Source organism: Plecotus auritus (genome assembly GCF_963455305.1).
Source record: "Plecotus auritus genome assembly, chromosome: 11".
Classification (NCBI taxonomy): domain Eukaryota; kingdom Metazoa; phylum Chordata; class Mammalia; order Chiroptera; family Vespertilionidae; genus Plecotus; species Plecotus auritus.
In genome coordinates, this window is record NC_137777.1 from 51,841,664 (window position 1) to 51,861,917 (window position 20,254).

The window sequence follows — 20,254 nt, forward strand, 5'->3', positions numbered from 1 at the left end:
TGCTTCCTTCAAGGTCTCCCTCATCCCTGCTCTATCCCACTCACCTCCTCCGCTCAGGGACCTCGCCCCCTCGCTGGTCCTGCCCCCACCGACCAGGGGCCTTCAGGGCAGTGTGTTTCTCTCTCCCACACCTCATCTTCCCACGTCCACTTAGCATGAAGGCTTGACTCATGCCTGCCATCCCTGAGACTGTGAAAATGGAGCATAACACCACACCAGAGCTGGAAGCCAGCAGACACTGCACTCTGCCATCGGCGGTTGCGTTCGGGTGGCTTTGCGGGATCCGGACAGGCTGCCTGGATCGGCTGTGCTGTTTTGTTGCCTTGGTCAGTTGTGAGGTCTGACATCCGATTTAAAGGAGGGCCCATCTGCATTCTTTGTCTCTATAAAAGCCCAGTACTATAAATCATCACAGAACTGTTTCAGTTGTCTAGCGTAACACCATTTAATCACTTTATGAACTTTCAAGTTCACAGTTATGCAAATCTAGAATAGCACAAAATACGAATGACTATGGACGTAAAAGAGCATACTGTGTCAATCTGACGTAGCCCTTTTGACGGCAGACGGAATAAAGACACTGATCACAGCATGCTAATCCCACAGCAGCTGCGCCCGGCTCAGAGCCTGGGCGCCTGGGACGGACCCACCCTGTGGTTCGTCACCCACATCCGCTGACCTCCACCCACCTGTCCACACACCTGGGAGCCTTCTCCATGTCCCGCACCCACGGCTCACACCAGCTGTTGTTACTACCGTATTTTTGTGTAATGCTTCTGAGTTTATCAAACATGTTCACAGCTTTTGCTTTTTGAGTAGCTACACAATCTCGTGAGAAACTCAAGGCAGGGCTCTTCAATTTGACGCATTTTAAATTATTCCTGGTGCTTTACAATGAGAAACACAGGCAGGAGAGGTGAAGTGGCTGCCTGAGACCCAGCCTAGCCCAGGAACGCCTTCTACTCTAGATCTTACATTCTGTCTTCTCTACACAGCATGTTAGAAAGATGTGGTTCCACACGCAGTGAGGGCCTCGCCAAGCCAGGAAGGCGGAGCCCACCGCGGCCACGGTCAAGGCTCCGCCACAGGGCCTGGCGGGGACTGCACCGCCTCAGGCGGCCAGCTGGGCACCAACCACAGGGAAAGAGTTTCTTTCTCAGAGAAACACCACGTTTCTCATTTCCCTCTAGAGACACGACCTGTTCAATCTGTCTTCTGATTTTCCTTACTCCGCCTGAAGCAAACCAGAGCAGAAAGCCGTGAGAAGTGATTGCCACGCAGCGTGCTGGTGGTGGGGACAGTGCGGGGTGGGCCTGTGGCAAACTACCACTCTCACCCACCAATTCTCTTACAAGACATGGCATCGCCTACAATAAACAAAATCCTCAGGTCTTAGAAGGTGAGGGGACAGGGGTCCATTAGTCAGCCTGTGAGAACGCAAGTGAATACTTCATTTGTGTGACACAGAACCGTATCTATAGTGAACAAATCATCTAAAGCAGGGGTGGGCAAACTTTTTGACTCGAGGGCCACAATGGGTTCTTAAACTGGACCGGAGGGGCGGAACAAAAGCATGGATGGAGTGTTTGTGTGAACTAATATAAATTCAAAGTAAAGGAGCGGAGGGGAGAGCAAGAGAACCCTCCGCTCTTTCGGCTCCGCGGGCCGGATACAACAGCCGAACGGGCCGGATCCGGCCCGCGGGCCATAGTTTGCCCACGGCTGATCTAAAGTGTGAGGGATGAGAGAGGTTATGCTCACTGAGTTTGTGGATTGGTTTCCTTTGAACAGGGTTTCCAACCATGTTGAAGATGTGCTCAATATAAAATGTGTGATATACTTTGCAGAAACAATATTAAAAATCTTAGAACGCCTGGGGATCTTTGAGATCTTGTCCAACACACTCATGCTTCGTTTTTATTTGTTAAAAAAAAAATCTTGGCAGTAAGATAAGTTGCAAGGATAAAATTCTCTCATCGTGGGTCCAGAAACCTGCATAAAACTTCTAGTGTGGCAAACAAATACAGAAAAGTATGGAATTCCCCCCTAAAGACGTCAAGCATAAATAGAGTCGTCCCATTTAGAAAAGCAAGCCCAGATGGCCCACCAGTCTCAACAAAACCCGCTCCCCTGCCAACACGCCTGCGTGCGCAGAAACCTCTCGGCGCAGACAGACTCGCCACGTCTGCGGCGCTGGCCACCATATGCTCAGACCGGGCTGGGGTGTTTCCCTGGCCCATAAAGCGTCACTTTAAAAACAAACACCGAGTGTTCACAGAAAGGGGCTCTTCAGGGAAAGGGGGACCCGCACGTGTGTTGGAGTGAAAGAGGCGGTGATTATAGATGTGGCCTCGGGCTTTGGAAACACAGCCAGGCCACCGGCAAACCTGGCCGTGGTGGGCCGCCCGGAACGTTTTAACCCACAGACCCCTTTTCTTCCTGGAACCTACATTTCTGGGATTCGGTATTTGTGTGGTTGTTAATAAATCACGTGATGACTGCAAATGTGATGGAACTGCCCTGTAGTTCCACGTGACTTTGTGTTATTACCGATGAAATCAGGCACTGAGGCTTACAGCGTTTCAGCAGCTACCGCCAGCCTTTCTCCCTCCTCCCCTGAGCCCTTCTCCCCGCTCCCCCCAGAGAGGGAGAAAGTGACAGCGATGAGGACGGAACCACAGGTCTCCACCACTCCCCCACGAGGCCTTTCTGTGCTCATGAACGGGACTGCAGGATAACGGGGAGCCAGGGCTCGAAAGCCACCTGTAAGCAGGTGGCCTCAGTTTTGGGGGGCCTTGGGGCTTCACAGGCTGGGGTGGGGACGCAGAGGTCCCTTAAAGAGCATCGAGGTTCACAGTTGTCAGAAGCGGTCACCATCTTCAATACGGATCTGCCAGGTTTCTGTACCACACATCCTCCAATAACCTTTGATGTTCTAATTTCAAGGGTCCTCAAACTTTTTAAACAGGGGGCTAGTTCACTGTCCCTCAGACCGTTGGAGGGCTGGACTATAGTTTAAAAAAAAAACTATGAACAAATTCCTATGCGCACTGAGGGCCCGGGACGAATCGGCTGCTAAGCAGGACAGGCAGCGGCACCCGGCGGGCCGGATAAATGTCCTCGGCGGGCCGCATGTGGCCTGCGGGCCATAGTTTGAGGACGACAAATTTATTTCAAAGAAGGTGCATTTCTTTGGACTCACCTCACACCACTGATAGAGGTATCCTAGCTGTCAGATAAAGAAATCTCCATTGAACCCAACTTATGGGCTCCAAGAGCAATTTATGGATTAACCTGGAACTATATGGGGCTTTGGTGAAAATACTTATAACACAAGAGTGAAAGAAACCAATAAAGATTAATTAAGGCTTTCATTGTTTGCATAGGTTTAAAATAGGTTCTGCCCCATGAAAAAGGCCTTTCGTATTTGTGGAGCTGCAATATTGCCCTTTCTGGTCTCCGGGACCTGTTTTGAGCTGACCCTTCACATTAATTAAGCGGTCTCTCTCCTGGACGGCCATGAGGATGGCTGGCTCCCTGCCACACCCCGTCAGCCCGCCAGGCGATGCCTGGATTCTGATGCTCCTTAAAAGTAGGCGACTAAGGACTATGGCTGCAAATCTGATTTCTAATGGGAGGAAACCAAGTGTTTTTACTTACTGACCCCACTATTTGCCAGGTCCTTTTCACCTGGAGCCTCACGTGGAAAAATCAAGTTACCCTTCACTTCCTCTTCGTCAAGTCATCGTGAGGTCCAGGTAGGTGTGGAGGGTCACACCCTCGTACCCTCGCTCCTCGCAACCTGGCCCCGCAGGCCCTGCAGCAGGAGATGCCGTGTCTCTGCCCTGAGCTCCCCGCTGGCCTCGCGACTCACTGTCCCGGGCACCGTAGTGGAAGCCACAGTGTGTCTACCCGGAACCGTGACCACAGCTGTGCACGCTCCCGCTCTCCTGGGACCCAGACCAGCCTGCTGGACGAGGGATGGGCCAGGTGTCCTCACTGTCCCCTTGCTGACTGCCAGCTGACACAGACACACACACGAGGCCACCCGAGCCACAGGTGCGGGGCTGGGCCAGCCCACCCACAAACCCACAGCACCGGGACCCGCAGCCTGGCTGCTGTTCTAAGCTGTTAAGCGGTGGGTGGGGCGGCTTGTTAGGCGGCCAAAGCGACCTGATACAAAGGCATATTCCTTCACTGTACTGGAGAGGCGGGCAAGGGCAGCGCCCTGGCCGAGGTCACGCGGCAAAGCCTCCAGGCTGTGGCAGCTCCTGTGGGCCCATGCTGGCCGTCGCCACAGTACCCACTACTTTCGACATAAGTGAAAAGGCTTGAGTGAGGTGCCTCCGCGCTCTGCTGGGGGTGGCGTATCTCCTACGTTCAGGAAAGTCACGATTTCCATATTGTTTTTCACTAAGGAAACTGCAACTTGATTGTTTTGCTCATGTGACTGCTTTCACCTAAAAATGTGAAAAGTGCATTTTTATTTTCTCCTTTGAAACCTTCCTCAATGTCCCAAGACAGAAGTAGAGTTTCCCACGTGTGGTGGATGGCAAAAATAACCACAGTAATTCCCTCCTTCCGTTATCCTGCGTATGTGACCTCTGTACCACGTGTCCAGGGAGGAAGTCTGGTTCCCCACCCTGGAATCCAGCTGGACTTGACTTGCTCTGGCCCAGAGGCGTGGCAGGAGGGCGGGAGAGCCAGTTCCGAGCTGAGCCTCAGGCCTGTGGCCTTCCTCCGCTTCCAGGGTAACCCTAGCTCCCCACGTGCACCACGAGGCCGGCCCTGTGAAGGGTGATCACATGACGACAGCTCCATCAGGGCTGTCCCAGCAGAAGCCTCCGCCAGGTGAGAGCCCAGCCAAGGTCAGCAACACCAAACCCCTGCCGAGCTCCGTGGCACATGGAGGCCTGGCTGACACCAGAGGGAATGCCCAGAGGAGCGCAGCCTAAATTGCCAGCTACAAAGTCGTGAGCTGACTAAATGGTCGTGTTAGACCATCAAGCCTATCAGGGGCAGAAGATAATGGATACAGCCCTGGCGTGTTCTCAGTGGTGAGAGCATAGGCCACACACGGAAGGGTTGTAGGTTCGATCCCCGTCGCAGTCCAGGTGTGTGAGGGAGGCAACCATCAATGTCTGTCTCTCTCTCTCATTCTCTCTCCCCTCCCTCCCTGCCACTCTCTTTAAAAATGAATAGAAAAAATGTGCTTGGGTGAGGATAAACGGAAACAACTCTTCTGGCATTTTACAACCATTTTTGGAGTAGTGTGCATATTTGCCAAGTGTTTATTGAATGAATGAATAAATTATTAAATATCCAATTACAGTGAGATAGAATTGCCCTAAACAGTGGTCGGCAAACTGCGGCTCGCAAGCCACATGAGGCTCGTGAGCCGCAGTTTGCCGCTCTGTTGACTAATGAGTTTGCTGACCGCTGGGATAGGGGCTTAATCACAAGGAACAGCAACAGCCTGTAATTATTGGAATCGAGAGTTTAGGTCAGTGGTCGGCAAACTCATTAGTTAACAGAGCGGCAAACCGCGGCTCGCGAGTCGCAGTTTGCCGACCACTGCCCTAACTAACAGACCAGAACTCTGGCTTTTATTCTGAAGTGAATACCTTCTATCTTTCCGGCTGAGACGTGCTGTTAGCATAGAGTGGGTGCTTACCCGGTGTGCTCCACAGATGAAGCTGCCACTGATCCTGGGCGTGAAGTGAAATATCCCCCACCTCCCAAGACAGAAGCCAAGCAAGCGCTGGGCACTGAGGCATGCAGGAGACTTTCCCTAAATCTTTTCAGAATCTAAAGTCTCCTGGCATTTGTGGGGTGGAGATGTAGGGTACGGGACAGGTTTTTTTCTTTCTTAATGTTGGCGAACTTCTGTCACTGGGGAAGTCTGCCCTCTTTAGCTGGCCCATGGCCACTCAAGCCACCCCGTCTCAGAGTGGGAGGGTCCTGCCACGGAGGACTGCCCTGGGCGTTCCCCGCGGCCTGCCGGGCTGCCAGGTCTCAGACAGCCGCACTGCAGGAGCCCCCGGGGAGGTTTAAAAAACACCCCCAGAGACGGGCTTCCTCAGTTTAGGGTACAACCTGCACATGGGGACTTTTAAAAGTCCTCGGAGTGACTTCATGAAATACTCAAACCTGAGAAGCACCATTCATCGCGCCCCGCCTCCCGCAGTTCCCACCATCGAGTGGTTATTATTGAGGCTAATGTTGAGGCAGCCCTAAAGCAGGCTTCTTTTTCCTATGCCTCTCAGCAAAGCACAGCACCCAGATACTACAGCTAGGAAATACACGAAATAAAACAAAATCCAGAAAATAGCTTCTTATCATGGACAATGGCTGGCTCTAAAGGAATCAAAAAGGACACCTGAAACTCATAAAATATTGCATGTCAATGGTAATTAAAAAATTTAAAAAAAAATTGAGAAATAATTTTCAGATGAGTAACTTTTTCTGATGATTAACTCAGGAAGCATACTATAAACACGTGGTGGGGTCTTAGATGTCAAAAGAACCTTAAACATAATTAGATGTTCAAAATTTTATTGTCCTAAATTAAAATACCACTTAACACTGTAAATTATATTAAATAAAAATTCAAACTAAATTGCATTTAAGCATATTTAAAAGCATATTAACCTAAAACCTTTGTTTAAAAATGTACCTTATATGAACAATAACACTATCACAAATTAAGGAATAATTTAATATTTTAATACGATTTTGAGTTCAGATTCAGTGTGGATAATTTAAAAATTATGGTCTTGTCTTCATGCATAAATGACTCTCACATGTCAACAATGTTAGTTTCAGGGACTATTTTTTTTTTTTTTGGCAGAGTTCACAAGTGCTGAGAAACGACTACTCTTATGCTATAAATTATATAATCACGTAAAATGCGTTCATGCCAAGATTTCATCTTCAATGAATTCCATAGCTGCAATCACAAACAGACCTCCCACGCATAGAGTCAGAATTTTCCAAACCACAGAGGCCCCGAGGGAAAAATGTGGTCTGACCCCAATTTCACAGAAACGGAACGTGAAGCTGCGGAGGTTCAACAGGTCTAGCAGGGCTCCCGACATCCATGGCCTGGGAACGGAGCCCGGGCCTCCGCGCCTGCGGCCTCGCCTTTCTGGATGGGCACGGGGGGGGGGGGGGCGCGGGGGGGCGGGGGGGAGACAGGGATGCGGGCTGGTGGTCTGCCTGGGCTCTGCCAACCTCTGCTACAGATGGCTGTGTTCACAGGTGACTTTGGCATCAGGAGAAATCGTTATCACTTTCTACTCCAATTCTTAGTCCAAAACAGGCTGGAATCCATTTAATACTTTAGTTATAAATACAGTAACTGTGTTTTGTCTAGTCTGATATTAACTTTTACATGAACATGGTACCTTTGTTAGAATTAGTGAACCAATATTGGTACATTTGTTATTCAGGTTTCAAATTAATTCAGACTTCCTTCATTTTTGCCTGACATCCTTATTTTTGGGTTTATTTCAGGAAGCCACTTAGGGCACCACATCATGTATAGTTCAGACTGTGTGTGTGTGTGTGTGTGTGTGTGAGAGAGAGAGAGAGAGAGAGAGAGAGAGAGAGAGAGAGAGAGAGAAAGAGAGAGAATATAAATATCTCAAATATCTCTCTTTTTTCCAGCCAATGAAAGGAAAAATCCTACAAATTACTGTTCTCATTTTCTCTAATACAAAAGGGCCTATGTGAATGAAGTGATCTGGAGTTTTAATTGTGAGTAAAACACTATGGATAAGAGGAAGGTTAGGTTTTTAAAAACTGACATTTGGAGGGACCTAGAAACACGGCCTCTGACGTGTGGATTAACAAGCACAGCATGGGGCAGGGCCGTGTGAGAATTCAGGGTAGTCAAAGGCGGTGACCACAGAACCACAGCAATGCAGAAGAAAGAAGTAATCGTGTGCAATTTGTCATCATTTACATTAGGGGAGTCAGCATTTTTAAAATCCATAGAAACGCAGTTAAGCGTTTTCTTGCCAATCCTATATAATAAAAGGGTAATATGCAAATTGACCCTAATGGTGGAACTACCGGTCGCTATGACGTGCACTGACCACCAGGGACAAGCTCCTGTTTTGAGCGTCTGCCCCCTGGTGGTCAGTGCACTCCCACAGGGGGAGCGCCTCTCAGCCACAAGCTGGGCTGACGGCGCGAGTGCAGTGGTGGTGGGTGGCGGGAACCTCTCCCGCCTCCTCGGCAACGCTAAGGATGTCCAACATCCCCCGCGGGCTCCCGGGCTCCAGAGGGATGTCTGACTGCAGCTTAGGCTTGTTCCCCGGGAGTGGGCCTAAGCCGGCAGGTGGACATCCCCCGAGGGTCCTGGACTGTGAGAGGGCGCAGGCTGGGCTGAGGAACACCCCCTCCCCCCCGCACCTGAGTGCACAAATTTTTATGCACTGGGCCTCTAGTATTTGTATAAAACATTTTCCAAATGAGACTGATTCCTTTTACCCTGAAATAAATTGTTAGATCACAACAAGAATGTTGAAGCGTTGCCTTCCCTCACAGACGTGCCAATGCCTGACTGTGTGCCGCCGTACTGTAAATAGGGAAATTCAAATGCTAAAACGTTCTCCAAGTTGCCAAACACAGTTCCCGGGCACCTCCTTGCTGGTGAAAGTGAAAGCTAATTCACAAGTAGCGCTGTGCACACACCAAGCAGCTTCGTAGAAAGACGTCCATTCATATGTTCCTTTGCCCTGAGTTCACACCCACTGAAACGCTTCCCTGGCCCTCCCCTGACGTTTCACTGAGGACGCTGGATGGAGCTGAAGGTCTCAATGGCAGCGCGCCAGTGCCTGCACCCCCACCGCCAGCCCCGGTGGGTTCCCTCCGTCGCTTTGTCCGACTGCCCACCCCCAGGACATTTCTCCCGCCTCGAGGAACCCGACATTCTGCATCTGGCTTTGGGGAGTCACAGGAACATTCTGAGAAACCTCACACAAGCAAATCCATTTGATTCTGTACAACCTCTGTCTCCCAACATGCCTGGCCATAAGTGAACCCTCTGTCCTCCTGTGGGGGCATGCGGGGAGCTGCACCATGAATACCCGAGCACCCTGCGTGCTGGCTAAGGGCACCGAAGGAGGCTGTGTCCACCCCCAGCGGGGGAGGGAGCACGGCACACGTGCATCTCATAGACACGTCCCTGCAGTCGGGACCACCACCGGCCTCAGACCTTCGCAGGACCAGGACGGGAGGTCCAGGACCCGCCACTGAAAAGGTTGTTGGAAAGGGCCAGCGACTGCCTGGCCCTGGAGAGCTGCGGGTGCCCCACGCAGGCAGGCAGCGCAGCACAGCTCACCCTGCGGCCTGGGCTGCGGTGAGCAGGCCCACGGTCAGCACGCAGCCGGAACCTGCACCCACTCCAAGTGTACCACGTGTGTCTTGTGTGGGGATGGCAGGGTGTTCTAGACCCTGAAGGGACGTGAGAGTCAGGCAGATCTGGTGCGGTGCATGAGGGGCCTGCGGTGGGACGCACGGAGCTCCAACCCAACTCTGGCGCAGACGACCCAGTGCCAGTGTGTCCACGCGCACCACCTGGGGGCCCTCGCCCCGGAACCCTCTCTGAGTGGCTGAATATTCACAAAGGGCCCAGGCAGTGTTCACCTTGAAGTCAGTGCCATCTCAGGGTCCGTCAAACGGAACTGTGTCAGCAGTGGCCACTAGTTTCCCCCATCGCTACGCGTTCCTTTCATAACAGACGGCACATGACACTCGCTCCCCACTCCGACACCAGGCCTGATGGCTACAAGGATACGTGCCCAGATGTGAGAGGCACACGCTGGCTCAGCTGCCTGGGCACTCCCCACCGCACTTCTGGGCACACTGTGGCCACGCGCTGTGGGAGCCAGGAGGTCACCAGCACAAGCGAAGGACTGGGCAGTGCACAGTGGTCACTGTGGGTTCTAGCAGAAAGGAACAAGGCAGGACGGGCCGGCAGTCAAACTGCAAACTCACCAGGCCTCCGGAGCCCTGGCGGGAGCGGCAAACATGCCCAGCTCCCCATCCCCGCACCAGCCCTTAACTCCGGTGTTAAAAATAATCAAACAAAAGCTGCTTCAGCCCTAACCGGTTTGGCTCAGTGGATAGAGCATTGGCTTGCGGACTGAAAGGTCCCAGGTTCGATTCTGGTCAAGGGCATGTACCTTGGTTGTGGGCACATCCCCAGTAGGCGGTGTTTAGGAGGCAGCTGATCGATGTTTCTCTCTCATAGATGTTTCTAAATCTCTACCCCTCTCCCTTCCTCTCTGTAAAAAAGCAATAAAAATTATATATATATATATATATATATATATATATTTAAAAAAAGCTGCTTCAAAGCCAGTCCAGACAAATGAACAAAATAGACTGAAACAATAAAGGGAAAGGTTCGGTAACACGTTGGTTAATTTTCCTTTGTGTGTGTGTGTGTTTACTTGAAAATATCATCATGCAAATATACTTTAAACATCTTTAAAGGGTTGTACAAGTACATCTTTAAGAAGTTATCCAGCTTGGTATCTGGTATTGAGATCCCACCTACTTTGTTCTTCTTTCTCAGGATTGCTGTAGCTATTCGGGGTCTTTTTTTTTTATTCCAGATGAATTTTTGGAAAGTTCGTTCTAGGTCTGTGAAATATGCCGTTGGTATTTTAATGGGAAGTGCATTGAATTTATAGATTGCTTTGGGTAGTATGGACATTTTGATGATGTTGATTCTACCAATCCATGAACATGGTATGTTCTTCCATCTGTTTATGTCTTCCTCTATCTCTTTTTTCAGTGTCGTGTAGTTTTCCGCGTATAGGTCTTTTACCTCCTTAGTTAAGTTTATTCCTAGGTATCTTAATATTTTTGGTGCAATGGTAAATGGGATTGCTTTTTTAGTCTCTCTTTCTGTAAGTTCATTATTGGTGTATAGAAATGCCATAGATTTCTTGGCATTAATTTTGTATCCTGCTATATTGCCAAATTCATTTATTAAGTCTAATAATTTTCTGATGAAGTCTTTAGGGTTTTCTATGTACAGTATCATGTCATCTACAAATAAGGACAGTTTTACTTCTTCTTTTCCAATTTGGATGCCTTTTATTTCTTCTTCTTGTCTGATTGCAATGGCTACTACTTCCAGCACTATGCTGAACAGGAGTGGTGAGAGTGGGCATCCCTGTCTTGTTCCTGTTCTTAGGGGAAATGGTTTTAGTTTTTGCCCATTGAGTATGATGTTGGCTGTGGGTTTGTCATATATGGCTTTATTATGTTGAGGTATGATTCTTCTATTCCCACCTTGCTGAGAGTTTTTATCAAGAAAGGGTGTTGGATTTTGTCAAATGCTTTTTCTGCATCAATTGATATGACTATGTGATTTTTATCTCTCAGTTTGTTTATGTGATGTATAACATTTATTGATTTGCGAATATTGTACCATCCTTGCATCCCCAGGATAAATCCTACTTGGTCATGGTGTATGATCTTTCTGATGTACTGCTGGATCCGATTTGCTAGAATTTTGTTGAGGACTTTGGCATCTATGTTCATGAGGGATATTGGTCTGTAATTCTCTTTCATTGTGTTATCTTTATCTGGTTTTGGTATTAGGGTGATGCTGGCTTCATAGAAGGAGCTTGGAAGTGTTCCTTCCTCTTGAATTTTCTGGAATAGTCTGAGGAGGATAGGTTTTAGTTCTTCCTTGAATGTTTGGTAAAACTCCCCTGTGAAGCCATCTGGCCCTGGGCTTTTGTTTGCTGGAAACTTTTTGATGACTGCTTCAACTTCTTCCATAGTTATCAGCCTATTGAGATTTTTAGTATCTTCCTAAGTTTTGGAAGATTGTATTTTTCTAGCAATGTGTCCATTTCCTCCAGGTTATATAGTTTGTTAGAATAGAGTTGTTCATAGTATTTTTTAATAATCCTTTTTTTCTGTGGGGTCTGTTGTTATTTCTCCTCTTTCATTTCTGATTTTGTTTATTTGGGTCCTCTCTCTTTGCTTCTTGGTGAGCCTGGCTAGAGGTTCATCAATCTTGTTTATCCTTTCAAAGAACCAGCTCTTGGTTTCATTTATCTTTTATATTGTTTTTTTGGTCTCTGTCATTCATTTCTGCTCTGATCTTTAATATTTCCTTCCTTCTGCTCACTGTGGGCTTTTCTTGTTGCTCTCTTTCTAATTCTTTGAGTTGTTGAGTTAGATGATTTATTACCATTTTTTCTTGTTTTTTGAGGTAAACCTGTTGAGCTATAAACTTCCCTCTCAGGACTGCTTTCATTGTGTCCCATAGTATTTGCATTGTTGTGTTTTTATTGTCATTAGTCTCCAGGATGTTTTTAATTTCTTCTTTGATCTCCTTGATAACCCAATAATTGTTTAATAGCATGCTACTCAGCTTCCAAGTGTTTAAATTTTTTGGAATGTTTTTATTGTAGTTTATTTCTAATATTATGCCATTGTGGTCTGAGAAAATGCTTGATATGATATCAATCTTTTTGAATTTGGGGAGACTTTGTTTGTGACCCAATATGTGGTCTATTTTTGAAAATGTTCCATGTGCACTTGAGAAGAACGTATATTCTGTGGCTTTGGGGTGAAATGCTCTGAAGATGTCAATTAGGTCCATCTGATCTAGTGAGTCATTTAGAATTGCTGTTTCTTTGCTTATTTTTTTGTCTAGAGGATTTATCCAGTGATGTCAGTGGTGTATTAAAGTCCCCTACTATGATGGTATTGTTGTCAATCTCTGACTTGCTATCTTCCAGGAGTTTTTTTTTATGTATTTGGGTGCTCCTGCATTGGGTGCATATATGTTTATCAGGGTTATATTCTCTTGCTGTATCGATCCCTTTATTATTATGAAGTGGCCTTCTTTATCTCTTGTTATGGCCTTTACTTTAAGGTCTATTTTGTCAGAAATAAGTACTGCTACCCCAGCTTTTTTTTTTCATTTCCATTTGCCTGAAAGATATTTTTCCATCCCTTCACTTTTAGTCTGTGTGAGTCTCTTGTTCTGAGGTGGGTCTCTTGTAGACAGCATATATATGGGTCATGTTTTTTTATCAATTCAGCCACTCGATGTCTTTTGATTGGAGCATTTAGCCCGTTTACATTTAAAGTTATCATTGAAAGGAACTTATTTGTGGCCATTTTTATTTTTTGTATCTGTGTTCCTTCTTACCTTTTTATTTCTTCTTTTACACCAGTCCCTTTAGCATTTCTTGCATTGTTGGCTTGGTAGTGATAAATTCCCTTAGCATTTTTTGGTCTGTGAAGCTCCTTATTTCCCCTTCAATTTTGAATGATAACCTTGCTGGATAGAGTATTCTTGGATTCAGTACCTTGGTTTGCATCACTTTGTAAATTTCCTTCCATTCTTTTCTGGCCTGATGTGTTTCTGTTGAGAAATCATTTGATAATCTAATGGGAGCTCCCTTGTATGTAACTTTCTGTCTCTCTCTTGCAGCCTTTAAGATTCTCTCTATTACAAAGCCACTGTTCTCAAAACTGCCTGGTATTGGCACAAGAACAGACATATAGATCAATGGAATAGAACAGAGAACCCAGAAATCAACCCAAATCACTATGCTCAATTAATATTTGACAAAGGAGGCATGAACATACAATGGAGTCAAGACAGTCTCTTCAATGAATGGTGTTGGGAAAATTGGACAGATACATGCAAAAAAATGAAACTAGACCACCAACTTACACTATACACAAAAATAAACTCAAAATGGATCAAGGACTTAAGCATATGATGGGAAACCATAAAAATACTAGAGGAATCCATAGGCAGAAAAATCTCTGACGTATGCCAAAGCAATTTCTTCACTGATACTGCTCCTAGGGCAATGGAAGCTAAAGAGAAAATAAACAAATGGGACTACATCAAAATAAAAAGCTTTTGCAGAGCAAAGGAGACCATTAATAAAACAACAAGAAAGCCCACTGCATGGGAGAACATATTTGCCAATGATATCAATGATAAGCGTTTAATCTCCAACATTTACAGGGAACTGATGCAGCTTAACAAAAAGAAGATAACCCAATCAAAAAATGGGCAACTGATCTAAATAGACACTTTTCGAAAGAAGAAAGAAGGAAGGCCAAGAGACATATGAAAACCTGCTCAAAGTCACTAATCATCAGAGAGATGCAAATCAAAACAACAATGCGGTACCATCTCACACCTGTCAGAATGGCTATTATCAACAAGTCAACAAATGACAAGTGCTGGCGAGGATGCGGAGAAAAAGGAATACTACGCTGCTATAAAAAAGAAGGAGTTCTTACCATTTGCAACAGCATGGATGGAACTGGAGAGCATTATGCTAAGTGAAATAAGCCAGGCAGAGAAAGATAAATATATTACATGATCTCACTCATTTGTGGAATATAATGAACAACATAGACTGATGCACAAAAATAGACCCAGAGACAGAGAAGCATCAATCAGAACGTCAAACCTCAGGGAAGGCAGGGAAGGGTGGGGGTATGGGGGAGAGATCAACCAGAGGACTTATATGCATGCATGTAAGCCTAATCAATGGACATAGACAACAAGGGGGTGGGGGCATGAATGGGAGGTGGGGGGTAATGATGGAATAAGGACACATATGTAACACCTTAATCAATAAAGAAATTAAAAAAAAAGAAGTTATCCAACACATGGTAAAAGCCTGGGCGTCAGACACACAGCTCAGCAGGTCTGACACGACTGGCACCGTGACGCAGCAATGACCCCCTTCGGGCAGGAGACACGGCTGACAGGTGTGCAGTGGCCTGTGGCCCACTGTACCTGACAGCATCACACCTGGAATTATAGAAGAGTCATCAATTTATGTGAATAATTCTTGTAAACATATGCAGGCAGGCCTTCCGAATACAGTGGAGCCTGGGGCGATGACACACCTTTGAGCTTAGGGAGCCAGGCCTGGAGCGAGGCTGGGCTGGGCTGGGCTGGTGCACCTGCTCTGCAGTCCCACCTCCCCTGCCCGCTGGCTGTGAGCATGGAGCCTGTGGCCTGACAGCAGCCTTTTCTGCTCCACTAAGCAACACACACGTGTGCACGTGCACACACATGCACAGGAGTCCCCAGGAACCTGGAGCCACCAGGCACCACAGCGTCCTGTCTGCAGTTCCTGTGCTGGGAGGAGGGGGTGAAGGGCCAGCTGTGGTCTCCACTTCTGCTGGGGCAGTTTTCAGGCTGCACAGGCTCTGAGCCTTCCCGCCCCACTGGCTGCCTTTCATGGTAGAGAGAGAGAAACATCAACGTGAGAGGTAAACTTCGATTGGTTGCCTCCTGCATGAGCCCTGACCTGGGGCCCAGCCAGGGAGGAGCCTGCAACCTAGGTACATGCCCTTGATCAGAATCGAACCCGGACCCTGCAGTCCTCAGGCCAAGGCTCTATCCACTGAGCCAAACTGGCTAGGGCAGGATATGACATTTCTTAGCCCCTCCAACAGCAGACCTTTGGTTTTTTCCTCTATATCACCTTCTTGGATTCTTATTACCCGAGTTACCAAGAACACTGTGAGTGGCGTACCGGGAGCTTTAGCCAATGCGCGGTCAGAAAAGGTGTTTCCTCTGCAGCTCACGCGCAGAGGCAGGACTGCTGGCACGCTGCGGTGTGTCTGCTCTGGGCTTGCTCCAGCCGTGCCGTGGCAGCTTGGGCAGGCCCCCCTGTGTGTGTGTCCACTCTGGACCTGCGCCCTCCGTGGCTTGCCTCACCGTACACACAGTCCCCGCCCACCCATCTGCACGTGCAGTCTCCTCCTGAGCCGGTTGTAACTGTTACAGTGTCCTGGATAATTTGCATATTACCTCTTTTTATATATATATTTCTTTTTTTTCTTTATTGGTTAAGGTATTACATATGTGTCCTTGTCCCCCCACCCCCACTCATGCCCTCACCCCCCTAGTGTCTGTGTCCATTGGTTATTCTTATATGCATGCATACACGTCCTCTGGTTGATCTCTCACCTCCCACCCCCTACCCTGCCTTCCCTCTGAGGTTTGACAATCTGACCAATACTTCTCTGCCTCTGGATCTGTTTTTGTTCATCAGTTTATATTGTTCATTAGTTCATTATATTCCACAAATGAGTGAGATTGTGTGATATTTATCTTTCTCTGACTGGCTTATTTCGCTTAGCCTAATGCTCTACATCAAAATAAAAAGCTTCTGCACAGCAAAAGAAACCATCAACAAAACAACAAGAAAGCCCACTGCATAGGAGAACATATTTGCCAATGTTATCTCTGATAAGGGTTTAATCTTCAACATTTACAGGGAACTCATACAACTTAACAAAAGGAAGATAAACAATCCAAACAAAAAATGGGCAACGGACCTAAATACTTTTTGAAAGAGGATATACAGAAGGCCAAAAGATATATGAAAACATGCTCAAAGTCACTAATCATTTGAGAGATGCAAATCAAAACGACAATGCGGTACCATCTCACACCTGTCAGAATGGCAATCATCAACAAATCAACAAACGACAAGTGCTGGCGAGGATGCGGAGAAAAAGGAACCCTCGTGCACTGCTGGTGGGAATGCAAACTGGTGCAGCCACTGTGGAGAACAGTATGGAGTTTCCTCAAAAAACTGAAAATGGAACTCCCATTTGACCCAGTGATCCCACTTCTAGGAATATATCCCAAGAAACTAGAAACACCAATTAGAAAGAATATATGCACCCCTATGTTCATAGCAGCATAATTCACCATAGCTAAGATTTGGAAACAGCCTAAATGCTCATCAGCAGATGAGTGGATTAGAAAACTGTGGTACATCTACATAATGGAATACTAGGCTGCGGTAAAAAGGAAGAAACTCCTACCATTTGCAACAGCAGGGATGGACCTGGAGAGCATTATATAGTATTTCCATGTGCCATGGTTGAATTCTCGTCACTGCAGGATTAAAGCAGGCACACTGCTGCTACCTTGCAGACGTTTCTCAGGTGACTCAGCATAATGCAATGTGAAGAAAACGTCTCTTCAAGGAAATAATTTCCCCAAATCAGGACCTGCATCTACACAATGAGAAGCTGGCAAAGGGTCTTTTTTAACCCTCTCAACTGGCACACAGCTGCAGCGCCTGCGCCTCCTCCCTGCTCTGCTCTGGCCCGTGCTATGTGCACGGAGCTGCCAGCCCTGTCAGCGAACAATGTCCTCTCTGTCAGAACAGAGAAGGAGCCAGCGCAAGGCAAAACCCCCTCCAACGTCCCCCCTCTCCCCCTCAGGAAAGGACAGCCAGGCTCCTCTGAACTACCCGCCCCCCATCTCAACTCCCTTCCAGCAAGCTAGGGACCCATACATGGCAGCAGTATGTCGACTACCAACAGGGAAAGTTGACAAGTTTCCTTTCTTTTAAACTGTAGCATATATTTCTATGTGTGTGTGTGCATGCGCGCGCGTGCCTGGATAGCTTTATCAGGAGGAAGGAGGCGTTTTATCAGATATAATTCAGGGCTGAGCAAAAGCAGCTTTTAGCTCCAGACGGAGCAGCCCCAGGGGATGTCACAGAAATGACACAGCAATTTGTGCGAGAATATTGGCAGCTAACTCAGGATTGCTGGAGCGGACTCTGAATCCAGCTGCTTCTGTCCAGCCTTTATTCCCGCTGAGCTCACGATTCGTTCCAAACGTACAGTGTGACACTCTCAGACTTCTCTTTGTGCATCTGCCTGTCTGTCGTCTGACACACGCACACACCTCCCCCTCCCCCCAAAAGCGGCATTGAAATATGATTTTCCAAACCATACACTGCATGGAGCAATTGTTAGTGACCGACGAAAGGAGTTTCATTAAAGAAGAGCATGGATCTCTCACGTCTGTCAGATTCACAAGTCTTAGTTGTTGTAAAACATTCGGGTGCGCGATTTCCCCCCATGTGACATGACTACAGTCTGCATTTTTCTTAACCTCTGGAGGGAGTCACCTGACTCTTGGGCCATAAAAGATGAAGAGCTATTTTTGTAGTCAAACCACACTGCCGTTTGTTTGTAGGGATATCTAAGGACCGTCCCCTCCGCTCCCTTTTCCCACACGGGACAAGCCCAGCTCAGCGAGCCCCAGATGCTGACGGGTGCTCCTGGTAACAGTGCCGGCGGCCAGCCGCTCCATGTTCCTCCTCTCATCTCCCACCCCAGGCTCCTCGCAGACTAAACAACGGGCCTTTGTGCGGCCCCTGCAGCTGGCCAACTCGAACGGCATGCCGCTGACTGGTACAAGGGCGATGTTTACCTTGGAGAAAACCGTGTGCCTGCAACTCTTCGCAGCGCTGGCAGCGCTGTGGCTCTGAAATGCTGTGAGAGCTCCCTCTTCCTTGCTGGCCTGCAACCAAAGAGGGAGAGAGAGTTAGGGAAAGGCAGATGGCTAAAGAAGGGGGAAGACTCTGGTCCTGTTCACTGTAAATTTATGCCAAATGCTGGGCTTTCTATTCCTTCCTGCAAAGCGAGGAAAAGCTACTGAGGGTAGTGAGTAAATCAAAAGTCTTTTCCAAAATAACAGCCAAGCCAGTCTCATCAAATACACATCCGTCACTCGCTCCCTCCATATGCCTCCTAGTTTCACGGCCTCTGTGCTACTGTAGTAACGTCACATTCAAGGAAGTTATCTGAGCCGAAGTCAGGGGGCTTTATGCTTTGGGGGAAGGCGAGCTGTGCTTTCCTGGCAAAATGTCTTACTAAAAGGCGCGTGTCGGCGCAGCATGAGCAGTGGGAACCGAAGGACACGCAGGCCTCTGAGTCCTGAGTCGTTCCTCCGCCCCCCACTGAGGACACGGGGAAGAGGCAACAAGTGGACACCCCCAGGGGTGCCCTCCTTCACTGCCCTCCCGGCTCATCGGGCTCCTCGGTCCACCTGCCATTGCGGCCCTGCTCTGTTCCCGGCGCCCAGCCTGTCCTCTGAGCCCCTCTCCGCTCCAGCTCTCGGCCTGTCCTCCAGCAAACGCCTGGCATGGAACGTGTTTCAGGTAAGATGCCAAGATAGGTGCTGAGAGAGGGAGCAGGGGAGGGGGCAGAGTGAATGAATGAATGAATGAATGAATGGAAGTGTTTATATTCGAGGAGCATCTGGCTATTGACTCAGGCTCAGAACGTTTCAATTATTTTAACAGACTGAGGTGCAACTCCTAAGTCGCAATATCAAACACTGAGCCTTCTGGGCGCGTACCTACGGCGCTCTTGTCCCGGGAGCACAGGTGGCCATGGACCATGGACCGCGGCCTGGCCTCTCCCGTGCCGCACAGCACCACGTGGTCCTGCGACTCTGCCGCTTCCCTGACGGCTACCAAGGGAGGGACGACCGCCTTCTGTGGGCCAATGCAGGCAGCTACTCGCTCTTTTCTTTTCTGTTTTTTTTTTTTTTAAATATATTTTATTGATATTTCACAGAGAGGAAGGGAGAGGGATAGAGAGCCAGAAACATCGATGAGAGAGAAACATCGATCAGCTGCCTCCTGCACACCTCCCACTGAGGATGTGCCCGCAACCAAGGTACATGCCCCTGACCGGAATCGAACCCGGGACCTTTCAGTCCGCAGGCCGACGCTCTATCCACTGAGCCAAACCGGTTTCGGCTTTTCTTTTCTGTTTTAACACGTCTAAATGCCAGAACAAGACAGCTCCAGCTCCTCCCACCGTCAGCCATGCTCACTCAGAGGGCAGGGTCCTCACCAGCTCTCGGTGTGAAGAGCTTGCCAGACACAGGTCTTTCCCAAGTCATCTTTCACCTTTCCTCAGGTTTCAAGTCACCCTCCCCGACCCCTAACACACAGACACTGACAGATCAGCCTCCCCGACCCCTAACACACAGACGCTGACAGGTCAGCCTCCCCGACCCCCTAACACACAGACGCTGACAGGTTACCCTCCCCGACCCCCTAACACACAGATGCTGACAGGTCAGCCTCCCCGACCCCCTAACACACAGACGCTGACAGGTCAGCCTCCCCGACCCCTAACACACAGACGCTGACAGGTCACCCTCCCCGACCCCTAACACAGACGCTGACAGGTCAGCCTCCCCGACCCCCTAACACACAGACGCTGACAGGTCAGCCTCCCCGACCCCTAACACACAGACGCTGACAGGTCAGCCTCCCCGACCCCTAACACACAGACGCTGACAGGTCAGCCTCCCCGACTCCTAACACACAGACACTGACAGATCAGCCTCCCCGACCCCTAACACAGACGCTGACAGGTCAGCCTCCCCGACCCC

The 20,254-nt window shown here is 48.4% G+C and overlaps 1 protein-coding gene across 1 annotated transcript in view; it reads right to left on the reverse strand.

The window, feature by feature from the left end:
- The window catches only part of PAG1 (phosphoprotein membrane anchor with glycosphingolipid microdomains 1), a 114,730-nt gene that overhangs the window by 33,886 nt on the left and 60,590 nt on the right, over positions 1-20,254 (reverse strand). The window contains exon 2 of the mRNA XM_080647100.1: positions 18,275-18,364. The gene's annotated coding sequence lies outside the window, so the exon portion shown is untranslated. The remainder of the gene's footprint in view (positions 1-18,274; positions 18,365-20,254) is intronic.